The sequence below is a fragment of the Aethalodelphis obliquidens genome, unplaced genomic scaffold (assembly GCF_003676395.1).
Source record: "Aethalodelphis obliquidens isolate GAN/ISIS:26980383/991018 unplaced genomic scaffold, ASM367639v1 scaffold1, whole genome shotgun sequence".
Taxonomy (NCBI): Eukaryota; Metazoa; Chordata; class Mammalia; order Artiodactyla; family Delphinidae; genus Aethalodelphis; species Aethalodelphis obliquidens.
This window is the reverse complement of record NW_020837945.1, coordinates 93,779,231-93,792,168: the sequence shown is the minus strand read 5'-3', so window position 1 is coordinate 93,792,168 and position 12,938 is coordinate 93,779,231. Positions and strand designations below refer to the sequence as shown.

Below are 12,938 nucleotides of genomic sequence, written 5' to 3'. Positions count from 1 at the left end.
CATTGTATGTATATAGACCACACCTTGCTTATCTGTTCATCTGTCAATAGACACTTCAGTTACTTCCACCTTTTGGCTATTGTGAATAATGCTGCTATGAACATTGGTATACAAACATCTGTTTGTATCCCTGCTTTCAATTCTTTTATGTATATACCCAGAATTGGAATTGCTGGGTCATATGGTAATTCTATATTTAATTTTTTGAGGAACTGCCATATGGTTTTCCACAGCAGCTGCACCATTTACATTCCCACCAGCAGTGCACAGGGTTCCAATTTCTTTACATCCTTGCCAACACCTATCCTCTGTTTTTTCTCCTGTTGTTTGTTCTTCTGTTTTGTAATAGTCATCGTAATGGGTGTGAAGTGGTATATCATTGTGGTTTTGATTTGCATGTCCCTAATGATTAGTGACGCTGGGTACCTTTTCACATAGTTATTGGCCATTTGTATATATTCTTTGGAGAAATGTCTATTCAAGTCCTTTGCCCATTTAAAAATCAGTTTTTTTGGTGGGATTTTTTTTGCTGTTGAGTTGTCCTTTTGACTCTTGAGATTGTTTGTTTTCTTGTCAATTCATCTTCTAATGATTCTGAAAGCATTGGAAAATAAATAGGAAGAAGACAAGTTAGTAAAAAGTAGTATTCCATTTTAATGGATATGATTGTAACATGCAAGGCAGTTTCAAAGCTTCGACAGATGGTGCACAGCAATTGTGCTTTACTGATAGAGTTACAACAAATTCTATTAAATTAAAAATCCCACTTAGCAGATGCCTTCAACAGTTGTTGTCCGCTCTGAAGCTAATCTCTGAAGCAAAGACATTTTTTTGTTGTTGTTTGTTATTTGTAGTGTGTTTGGACCTTTGAAATTCTAAATTTTCTAAAAAATACTCTATTGGTATTTAGGTGGTAGTTTACCTTAGAAGTGTTGAGGGGTAGGAGGATGGAGGGATAAAGAAGACTTTAATCTCTGACAAAATGTGGGTTATTAATAAACTAGAGAAGATTTGTAAATGAGACATGAGTATATGAGTTTCTTTATAAAGTATATCCTGAACCTGTTTTGCTATAGATTGCAGTGTATATTAATTTTAATGGAGGGACTTCCCTGGTGGCACAGTTCTTAAGAATCCACCTGCCAATGCAGGGGACATGGGTTTGAGGCCTGGTCCAGTAAGATCCCACATGCCGTGGAGCAAAGAAGCCCGTGAGCCACAACTACTGAAGCCCGCATGCCTAGAGCCCGAGCTCTGCAACAAGAGAAGCCACTGCAAGGAGAAGCCTGCGTACCACAACGGAGACCCAATGCAGCCAAAAATAAATAAATAAATATTTTAAAAAATTTAATGGAAGTTAAACACTATAAATTATTTATCTCACGAAGCTCACTAAAATAAGAGTCTACCTCTGGTTCTAATTTCCTAAAAATCCATAATTACTTATTAAAACTGGTAAAGAATACAGAAAAATCTATGACCGGGCTTCCCTGGTGGCGCAGTGGTTGAGAGTCTGCTTGCTGATGCAGGGGACACGGGTTTGTGCCCTGGTCTGGGAAGATCCCACATGCCGCGGAGCGGCTGGGCCCATGAGCCATGGCCGCTGAGCCTGCGTGTCCGGAGCCTGTGCTCCGCAACGGGAGAGGCCACAACAGTGAGCGGGCCGCGTACCGCAAAACAAACAAACAATCTATGACCGTCTGGGCAATTCAATTTTGTTATAGCAAGATATTATTTAATATGCAATTAAGATAATGTATAAAAATATTTCATTTTGTAAAGTCTTGCCAAGTGCTTTAGAAAGGAGAACTTTTCCTTTGTACAAATCATGGAACATTCCTTTTGAGAACGCTAATGTGGAAAGACAAGCTGGGATTGTAAGCAGTGCAGAAGAATGCAAATAAAACCACCCAGTCTGTATTGCCTACTGGACATTTATTACTGGAGAGCTCATCACCATTTCAAGCTCATTTTATGTCTAAAGCAAATTCATCATCTCCTATCCAGTGAATGTTCCTAATATCTGTCCCTCACCTCCATTCTTTAGTTTTTAATTTTAATACAATTTTTAAAGTTTACTTTCCCTTTACAGTTATTACAAAATATTGGCTATATTCCCCAGGGTGGTACAATACATCCTTGAGCCTTTTTTACACCCAATAGTTTGAACCTCCCACTCCCCCACCCCTATACTGCCCCCCCACCCCACTGGTGACCACTAGTTTGTTCTCTTTATCTTTGAGTCTGCTTCTTTTTTCTTATATTCACTAGTTTGCTGTATTTTTTAGATTCTACAAATAAGTGATATCATACAGTATTTATCTTTCTCTGATTTATTTCACTTAGCATAATGCTCCCCTAGTCCATCCATGTTGCAGCAAATGGGAAAATTTCATTCTTTTTTATGGCTGAGTAGTATTCCATTGTGTGTGTATATATATATATATATACCACATCTTTATCCGTTCATCTATTGATGGACAATTACATTTCTTCCATATCTTGGCAGTTGTAAGTAATGCTGCTATAAACGTTGGGATGCCTGTATCTTTTTGAGTTAGTATTTTTGTTTTATTTCAGTTAGATACCTAGGAGTGGAATTGCTGAGTCACATGATAGTTCTAATTTTAGTTTTTTGGGAAACTTCCATCCTGTTTTCCACAGTGGCTGCACCAATTTATATTCCCACCAACAGTGCAAGAGGGTTCCCTTTTCTCCACATCCTCTCCAACATTTGTTTCTTGTATTCTTTTTCATGATAGCCATTCTGACAGGTGTGAGGTGATACCTCATTGTGGTTTTGATTTGCATTTCCCTGATGATTAGCGATGTTGAGCATCTTTTCATGTGCCTGTTGGCCATCTGCATTTCCTCTTTGGAAAAATGCTTATTCAGTTATTCTGCCCATTTTTCAACTGGGTTGCTTGTTTTTTTTGATGTTGAGTTGCATGAGCTGTTTATATATGTTGGATATTAATCCCTTTTTGGTCATGTCATTTGCAAATATTTTCTCCCATTTGGTAGGTTGTCTTTTCATTTTGCCGATGGTTTCCTTTGCTGCGCAAAAGCTTTAAGTTTAATTAGGTATCATTTGTTTATATTTGCTTTTATTTTCTTTACTATAGGAGACAGATCCAAAAAAATATTTCTGCGATTTACATCAAAGAGTGTTCTGCCCATGTTTTCCTCTAGGCCTCACCTCCTTTCTTAATTGTCAACAGCTAAGTCCAATCCCCTACTCAACAACCATGCAGGCAGCAAGTTCTTCTCCGCCTAATTAACCACAAGAATTTGGTAAAACTAAACTTCTTTAAAGCTTACTTTCGTTTGGTTTCCTTCTTATGTAAAATACTTTTAGTGGCTCATTCTCATCTCACATCAAGTCTTTCAAATTCTGACCTTCTCAAGTTCTCATAATTTGGCCTTACCCTGCATATCCAGCAAGATTTGTTCTTCATCCCATTGTGCCATCTCTGCTCCTCCCCTCACTGCCCTGCCTCTTGCCACCTCTTTCCTCTGGCCTCTCTCTCTCTCCAAATCCTAACCATTGGACTCCTGGCCCATTTCTTGCTCTCAACTCCTATGTCCCTCAGTTGATCTCCTCAGTTTACTTCCTAATTATACACTGTTGCTGTGACTTTATACCCATGAGTTTCCTCTTCAACTACATTATAAACTCCTTGAAGGCAGCTGAAGTGTTTTGTGGGGAGCTCAGTGAGTTCAGATGTGTTTCAGCCACTTCTCACCACATCCTCCATGAATGCCCTGGTCTGAGCCTCCCTAAACCCCACCAGAACTGCTGCAATAGCCAAAGGACTGCTCTCCCTCTGCTCATTCTCCCCATGCCAAGATCCTTGTGCCTCTGCAGCCACAGATCTTTTGAAAATACATATTTAATCCTGACACTCCTGTGCTTAAAACCCTTCAAATGGTCCCCCATCGTTCTTGAGCCCACAATGGCTGGCAAGTTTTTTCAGGATCTCTTGGAAAATATTAGGTTGGCCAAAAAGCTCATTCAGGTTTTTCCAAAAACCCAAATGAACTTTTTGGCCAACCCAGTAGATTTCCCTGGAATATAGATTTCAACTTGGAACTCTTTCCCTCTTACTCTCTGCAACCCAGATGGGTCAAGTTCCCCATGCTTACAAAAATTTACATTTCTTTCCTACTGTTCCGCTGTTAATTTTGTACTCATTTATGTGATTATTTGTTTAACATTTATCTTCCTCATTAGATTGTAAGGCTTATGTGAGCAGGGCCCAGGTCTTTTGCAAGTCATTGTTGCCTGGGATTTAATAGATGCTTAATAAATGCTTGTTTAAATGAATGAGTGCACTTTTTATTAAGGCAAGTCTCTCCAAACCTAGGGCTTCCCTTCGGATCCCAGTGAACACTACACTCACTCCAGAACAAAGTGAGAATTCAGAACACTTGATCCTTGTACACTGATAGCTATATTCCGCTTTATTCACACACAAGTGGTTTACATAAATTATAAAATATAAATATGCTTGTAATTTTAGATAGTTTAAGGGGAAGATATTTTGCTTTCATTTATTTCATCTGTATGTTTTATCTAAGAGAAATATTTACTTAGAAAAAAACCTATACAAATCAAAAGCTATGTAACACTTAAAACACAGGTTACATTATCTCATTGCAAGAGGGATTTAACTGACTACTTCAGATTACAAATCATTTGAAGCTGAATGTATTGGTAAAGCCCCGATCACCATTGGCATTCTCTGTTATGCAGTTATAGAGCAGAGAGAGGTGTGTATAATGGCTGGAGCCATGGTGTGCTGGTAAATATTTAACAACCAGATCTTCAGGAAAAAAAAAAAAAAAGAACAGCGAACAATCTCAATTTAAGTGTCTGCCAATTTCTGTGGTGTACCTACTCCCCACCATGGTCAATTTCACACCACCAAGGTCGCTGAAGGCAGAGTTTGAAAGCCATGCTAGCAAATAGCTCTTACAAGTCAGTACAAACCGGGTCCAACACGCCACTGACTGGATCCTGTATAAACAGCATAAACCTGTTGAGTCATTGACTTGACTTTATGTAGGTATCTTATGTAGACTAGGTGTCTTCAATTTAAAAACTCACAAAGGAAATCGATAAAATATATGTAATCATACAACTATGGATAAGATGAACATAGGTTTCACTCTGTAATAGGGTTCTCCAGAGAAACAGAACCAATAGGGATAGATGATAGATACAGTATATATAAATGAGAGAGAGAGTGAGAGAGTGAGAGAGAGAGAGACAGAGAGAGACAGAGAGAGACAGAGACAGAGAGAGAGACAGAGAGAGAGACTTATTATGAGGAAGTGGCTTATGTTATTATGGAGGCTGAGAAGTCCCACAGTCTGCCATCTGCAAGCTGGAGACCCAGGAAAGTCAGTGGTATAATTCAGTTTGAGTCTGAAGACCAGGGAACCAGGGGAGTCAGTGGTATAAACCTCAGTTTGAGTGGAAGGAAAGGATGAGATGAGATGTCCCAGCTCAACAGTGAGGCAGGAAAAGGGGGTAAATTCCTCCTTCCTCTGCCTTTTGTTCTATTCACACCCTCCCTCAATGGACTGGATAATGCGACCAACACTGGGGAGGGCAGTCTTCTTTACTGATACCACAAATACAAATGCTAATCTCATGTGCAAACACCCTCACAGACACCCGCAGAAATAGTATTTAATCTGGGCACTCCATAGCCAGTCAAGGTGACATAAAATTAACCATCACACACTCCTTCCTAGAATAATAAAATTAAAAGTTGCCACTTTCAGAAGGTAGGATAAAGCAAATAAAAGAAAGTACTGCAGTTAACTTTAGATCAGGGTAGGCAAACTTCTGTAAAGAATCACATAGAAAATATTTTAGGCTTTGTAAGTCATATGGTCTCTGTCACAACTGAAATGTCATTGTGGCATAAAAGCAGCCATCAACAATACATGGAAAACAAGGGATGGGGCTGTGCTCCAATAAAACTTTAAAACTTTAAATATGTGGTGGGCCGATTAGTTTGCTGACTGCTGATGTAGATTAATTAGATTAATTAGAGCTATAGAGGTAAGGAATATTGATTATTCCAACTACAGTGAAAACCAACTTGCAGTTGGAATCCTCACAGCCTAGATGTTTATTTAGTCAGCTCTCCAAGCAGTGATGGACTCAGGAATGGACATGTGACCTAACTCTGGCCAGTGAAACAGGAGAGGAAGTATGCTGAGGGGCATCTGGGGAAAGTCTTCCCATTCCTCATGGGCAGCTGTCATTCTGCCCCTTTTGGACTTTATCTTGACTAGCTGTGACACCTAGAATCACTCCAACCACCAACCTGAGGATGAAGCCAACACTGAGGAAGGCAGGGCCAAGAGGTGGAACGAGCCAGATCAACCGACCCTGGAGCCTTCCCTACCTCTGGACTTCCTGTGATGAAAGATGAAGTTTCCTATTGCGTATGTCTGTCACAGATGGGTTTCTGTAAATTGAACTAAAAGATTCAGTTTTGTTCCCCCTTCCCCCCAAATTTCTTTTAGTTACAAATGTAATACTGAACCACTGACTCCTCCATGTAGGGAATTTCTTGTCTCTTTTAAAAGGCATAATCACAACATTTTCTCTTTCCCTGAAAGTCATCAGGGGTTGAGACTGCCATGTCAAATCAGAAAAAAAGGGATAATATTATCTAGTTATTCTTCAGTATGTATTCTCCTTCCACAAGGCAAATACCTGGAAGGTCCCAGACCTGCTTTGGGAGCCATTCCTTCCAGGGTCTTCCTGACTCAACATGGCGGACACTGTCGAACACTTACTTTGCAGCAGTTCCACACACTCATCCTCCCTGAGATCAAAACTTTGACATTGCTCAGTTGTCGGGAGACTGCATACTTTAGAAAAGGCTGGACCTTTCCCCACCCCTAGGGAGGATAATCTTAATTTATCTCAGCCAATCATGGAAATCCCATTTTCCTTGCCAGGGGATGATTTAGGAATGGGCATGTCTATAATTCTGAACAGTGAGTGTGGAAGAGTTTTTCTTACTCTTAAAAAGGGATACAAGGGAGCCTTTAATGTTGTGAAGTACTTACTTAAACTTGCTGCAGTCATCCTGCAAGCCCGTGGTCAAAAGTCAACATTATGAGCAAAGCACAGCAGAAGAATGAAGAGACCTGGCTCCTCAGTGATGGCAATGAGCCACTGACTTAACCACGCCTGGAATCACCCTACCTCAGGATTTTTATGCTATTGGTGCCAACTGAGTTGATCTCTTAAAAGCTACTGAAAACACACCAACTGGAACACTCATTAAAAAGTTGCTTTGGGCAGATTTCATCTGGTTTCCTCCACTTGCCTAAACAGTTTAAGAAGGAAGAGCATGATGTTACTTCTGCACTGATCTCTCTCTGAGAGATGCACTGGCAAGTGATTTTAGGGAATCTATGAAGGCTGTATGGCTGCAGACTTATTTTAAAATATTAGGCTAGGGACTTCCCTGGTGGCGCAGTGGTTAGGAATCCACCTGCCAAAGCAGGCGACATGTGTTTAAGCCCTGCTCTGGGAAGATCGCACATGCCGCGGAACAACAAAGCCCATGTGCCACAACTATCGAGCCTGCACACCACAACTGAAGCCCAAGTGCCTAGAGCCCGTGCTCCACAACAGGAGAAGCCACCGCAATGAGAAGCCCACGCACTGCAACGAAGACCCAACCCAGCCACAAATAAATAAATAAATAAATAAATAAAATATTAGGCCAGCCTAATAAATAAGCCAGAGTGTTTTATACTTCCAGGACAAATCCACATTTGTGTATACTTTAGAGTACAGGCTGTTAAATCAATCACTTTAAAATTTGCACCAGAGATTATATTAAAATAATGACGTCTCTTAATAAATTTAGAAAATTTATTATGAGATAATTTTCTGTCATTGCTTCACTCACATTTTCAGGTGATTTGTTGTTACTTAATTCAGCATTCCTTAACTGTCAAGTCAAAATATGAGAACCAGTTTTTGGTAAAGTAGTTTTGTTCTTATTGTCCCATCTTTACCAGCAGGAAATGTTTTCAGTTTGTTACAAAGCCTCTTCTCTCATGCTGTAGATGTCAAATACTTGCTTTTATTCTTTTTTGTTTGGACACGTTTTAGAGTCCTTAGAATGTGGTGATTATGACTTCATATTTCATTGTCACAAAGAATAGTAAAAATAATTATCTCATTAGTATAAAGAATATGGAAAATCAGATCTATCTGATGCCAATGTATATGCTAGCACGTTGAACTAAAAAACCTATTTTCTAAGAGATAATATGAAAGGACTTTGTTTTTGATTGGAGGCAAGTGTCACAGAAGTAGGTTATGCTCATCGTCGAGTTGGTGGAGCTTTGCTAACACTGCTTTTCGTTTGTTTCCCAGAATTACATTGAGACGCTCATCTTCACCTAACCCCCTGCTTCTGTTCTAACATATTCCAGCCCAGTGGCAGTTCAACACTTGAGCTACGGAATCAGACCAACCTAAGGTCAAGACTTGGCTCTTTCACGTACTAGTTCTGTGCCCTCAGTTTCTTCATATGTAAATGGATAATTATCCCCATCCTTCCATCACAAGGTTTCTGTGGGAAATAAGTGAACATGCAAACAAGAGTACCCAGAATAGAGAAAATGTTCAATAAATGGTTCCTCATCCTCTTCCACATTATTATCTCCCTAGAGTGAAAGCTGCCCCCAGTGAGAAGGCTGCCCAAGTGTAAACAGCTTTTGCTTTTGTACTGTATTTCCTCCAGGGCTTTTGTATTGTATTTCCTCCAGGGCTTTTATACTGTATTTCCTCCCAATCTTCACCTACTGTCTGCACCTCTCCTGAGGGAATCGGGAGACAGAAGCATGGGAAGCGTATAGGAAAGGAGAAAATCTACAGAAGGGGAAGCAAAGGATGCAGAAGGCAAATGACCAACTTCACAATTGATTCTGAGGATATGTTCAGTTCACAGAGCAGTCAGGAGCAAATTAAATTTAGTAAATTGAATCAAATTCTTAAGGTAGAAAGGAAACTTATCTTTTAAGGAAGTTTGTGATGAGTCTCTTTTTAAAATAAAGACTCTTTTGCAATCTCTTGAATTTATCCATTTTGTAAATTTGGGGGTTTTGTACACTGATTGATTTTCACTCAAAAGAGGAAGTACTTGAACCCTGTTTTCTAGTTACATATCTATTCTAACTAGGTCATTTTTAATTTTGACATAGATATGACTTTGTAGAGGATTTTAAGAAAAAACAGGAACTGAAACGGAACTCAGCATAAAGACAATTAAGATGAGGTTATAATACTAGAGGTTTTCTTTCACTTTTCATATTTTAAAAGGAGCTTACTGAGTCCTTAAAACCAGCTAGGCAGGGTCTCAGCACTTCACATGTATTAAGCATTTCCTCACAACTCCCCCTGCAAGGTGGGTGCTCTTATCTGAGACACTGAGAGTCTGCCATTTGCATCCTTGCCCCCTTCACTTTTGGTTTTATCCAAGTTGAGAATTTGAAGTCATTTATTCTCTCCCACCCTTAAACACTTTAGGCTTTGAGGAAAATAAGAGAACCTCGCCACCTGGTGGCTGCTCCTGGTTTGTGGTAATAAGGCAGCCCCTTTCTGGTCTCAAGGAGAGAGGAGAGAATGACTCCGCCTTTGCTACTCAAGTCTCTCAAGGCACCTCTCAAACAACTGTGCTGGCCTCTCCTTCAGAGTCACTGTCTTTAACAATCCCTTGCCTTGCTCTGCCCAGATACATTCTAATAAAAACTGAAGTAGCAGGGTTTTTTTCTCTATTCTTCAAGTGAGGAAGTTCCATGAGACAGAGTTCAGCAATGATGGGCCAGAACACCCCTAATTTTATTTCATTTTCAAAAAGATCAGACATTCAGTATTCATGCTCTTTAAGAAGGGATTCACAGCTGGCCAGGAAATTGTCATTCTAAAATATCCACTTCATAGCTGCCTCCTATCTTGGGCTTTAATCTCTAAAGCAAAGAAAGGTACATGTAGGTATCCCTTGTTTTAAACAATTCATGGAATTAAAATGTTGCATGTAAATTGAATTTTTGAATTTCTAACCGTAATGATTACCTGGGTACATTGTTTTCTTAAACACTTAACTAATAAATTGCAGCTTTTGAAGTTTAGGTTTCTCAGTTCTAGATAGAGGTTCTATTCATGATTTCCAATTGCCTGTCGATGGATATGTGCCCAGCTATACCAGAGTCACTTGGGGAAATTAAAACACAAATACGAAAAGATTCCTGGGCTACTCTCCAAAGATGTTGATTCAGTAGGTCTGTGGTGAAGCCCAGGCATCAGCATTTCTAAATGCTCCCCAGGAAGTACTGATAAACCTTGAACTCAGCTTCGCTGACCATAATAAAGAGCGTTGGTGCTTTACACACAAATTAGATAGTTTTCACTCACCAGGTCGGCAAACAAGAGGAGAAGTAGTAAATATCCCCTTCTAATGATGACGTGGGGAACAGAGCATTCTCGTTCCTGCTGCCCAGACTGCGAACTGCAGCAAAAGATTAAGAAAGTAATCAGACAGTTATTTTTAACATCTAAAATGTTAAATCGGCCTAGTAATCCCAATTTAGGACCCCGAATATAAGGACCAAGGACAAAGAAGTTCATTGTACCATTAGGTGTAGTGAGAAACAACTGGGAACAAACTGATGGCGGACTAAATTAGGATCTAGTCATTCAATGAGGTATTATGCAGTATTTAAGAAGAATCAACTAGACCTGAATGTTTTTACATAGAAAGGGGTCCAAATACTGTTAAATCAATGAGTAGCTGAGTTTTATACACATACACACACGTGTGCACATATATATAATTATATATATTCCCATTTATAAAATAAAAGAAAAAATAAAGCTGGAATATTGACTATATATGCTTGTGTCAGCAGAAAGATGTAAAAGGACACATCATTTTATCATTGGAATCTTCATGGTGGGAGGAGAGAGGGAAGATTTTTAAACTCTCCTTCATACATTTCTACATTTCACTCATCACAACCAACATGTTTTTTTTTTGTTTTTGCAATTCAAAAGGCCCAACAAAGTGTGTATTTTAAAAACACATTGGGAGGCTTCCGGGAAGATGGCGGAAGAGTAAGACGTGGAGATCACCTTCCTCCCCATAGATACACCAGAAATACATCTACACGTGGAACAAGTCCTACAGAACACATACTGAGCGCTGGCAGAAGACCTCAGACCTCCCAAAAGGCAAGAAACCCCCCACCCCCACATACCTGGGTAGGGCAAAAGAAAAAAGAATAAACAGAGACAAAACAATAGGGACGGGACCTGCACCAGTGGGAGGGAGCCGTGAAGGAGGAAAGCTTTCCACACAGTAGGAAGCCCCTTCGCGGGCAGAAACTGCGGGTGGCGGAGGGGGGAGCTTCGAAGGCGCGGAGGAGAGCACAGCAACAGGGGTGCGGAGGGCAAAGAAGAGAGATTCCCGCACAGAGGATCGGTGCCGACCAGCACTCACCAGCTCGAGAGGCTTGTCTGCTCACCCGCCGGGGCGGGCGGGGCTGGGAGCTGAGGCTCGGGCTTCGGGCGGAGCGCAGGGAGAGGACTGGGGTTGGCGGCGTGAAAACAGCCTGCAGCAGGTTAGTGCACCACGGCTAGCCGGGAAAGAGCACGGGGAAAAGTCTGGACCTGCCGAAGAAGCAAGAGACTTTTTCATCCCTCTTTGTTTCCTGGTGCACGAGGAGAGGGGATTAAGAGCGCTGCTTAAAGGAGCTCCAGAGACGGGCGCGAGCCGTGGCTAAAAGCGCAGACCCCAGAGACGGGCATGAGACGCTAAGGCTGCTGCTGCCGCCACCAAGAAGCCTGTGAGCGAGCACAGGTCACTATCCACACCCACCTTCCGGGGAGCCTGTGCAGCTCGCCACTGCCAGGGTCCCGGGATCCAGGGACAACTCCCCCGGGAGAACGCACGGCGCGCCTCGGGCTGGTGCAACGTCACGCCGGCTTCTGCCACCGCAGGCCCGCCGCGCACTCCGTGCCCCTCCCTCCCCCCGGCCTGGGTGGGCCAGAGACGCCGAATCAGCGGCTCTTTTAGCCCTGTCCTGTCTAAGAGAAGAACAGACGCCCTCCGGCGACCTACAGGCAGAGGCCGGGCCAAATCCAAAGCTGAGCCCCTGGGAGCTGTGAGAACAAAGAAGAAAAAGGGAAATCTCTCCCAGCAGCCTCAGGAGCAGCGGATTAAAGCTCCACAATCAACTCGATGTACCCTGCATCTGTGGAATACATGAATAGACAACGAATCACCCCAAACTGAGGAGGTGCACTTTGAGAGCAAGATTTATGATTTTTACCCCTTTCTCTCTTTTTGTGAGTGTGTATGTGTATGCTTCTGTGTGAGATTTTGTCTGTATAGCTTTGCATCCACCATATGTCCAAGGGCTCTATCCGTCTGTTTTTTTCTTTTCTTAATAATTATTTTTTTATTTTAATAACTTTATTATATTTTATCTTAGTTTATTTTATTTTACTTTATCTTCTTTCTTTCTTTCTTTTTTCCTTCCTTCCCTCCTTCCTCCCTCTCTCCCTCCCCTCTTTCTTTCTTTCTTTCTTTCTTTCTTTCTTTCCTTCTTTCTTTCTTTCTTTCTTCCTTTCTTCCTTTCTTTCTTTCTTTCTTTTCTTTCTTTCTTTCTACTTCTACTAATTCTTTCTTTCTACTTATTCTCCCTTTTATTCTGAGCTGTGTGGATGAAAGGCTCTTGGTGCTGCAGCCAGGAGTCAGTGCTGTGCCTCTGAGGTGGGAGAGCCAACTTCAGGATACTGGTCCACAAAGGACCTCCCAGCTCCACATAACATAAAACAGTGAAAATCTCCCAGAGATCTCCATCTCAACACCAGCACCCAGCTTCAC

The 12,938-nt window shown here is 41.3% G+C and overlaps 1 long non-coding RNA gene across 2 annotated transcripts; it reads right to left on the bottom strand.

Moving 5' to 3' along the window:
* Positions 1 to 490: 490 nt before the first annotated feature.
* On the bottom strand, positions 491 to 11,599 carry LOC113623002 (uncharacterized). Of its 2 annotated transcripts, none has more exons than XR_003433737.1 (3): positions 11,550 to 11,599; positions 10,466 to 10,559; positions 491 to 594 (listed from the first exon to the last, which is right to left on the bottom strand). It is a non-coding gene; the product is annotated as an uncharacterized LOC113623002 (long non-coding RNA). The 2 variants fall into 2 exon arrangements; XR_003433735.1 differs by lacking the exon at positions 491 to 594 and adding an exon at positions 7,759 to 8,183.
* Positions 11,600 to 12,938: the final 1,339 nt, after the last annotated feature.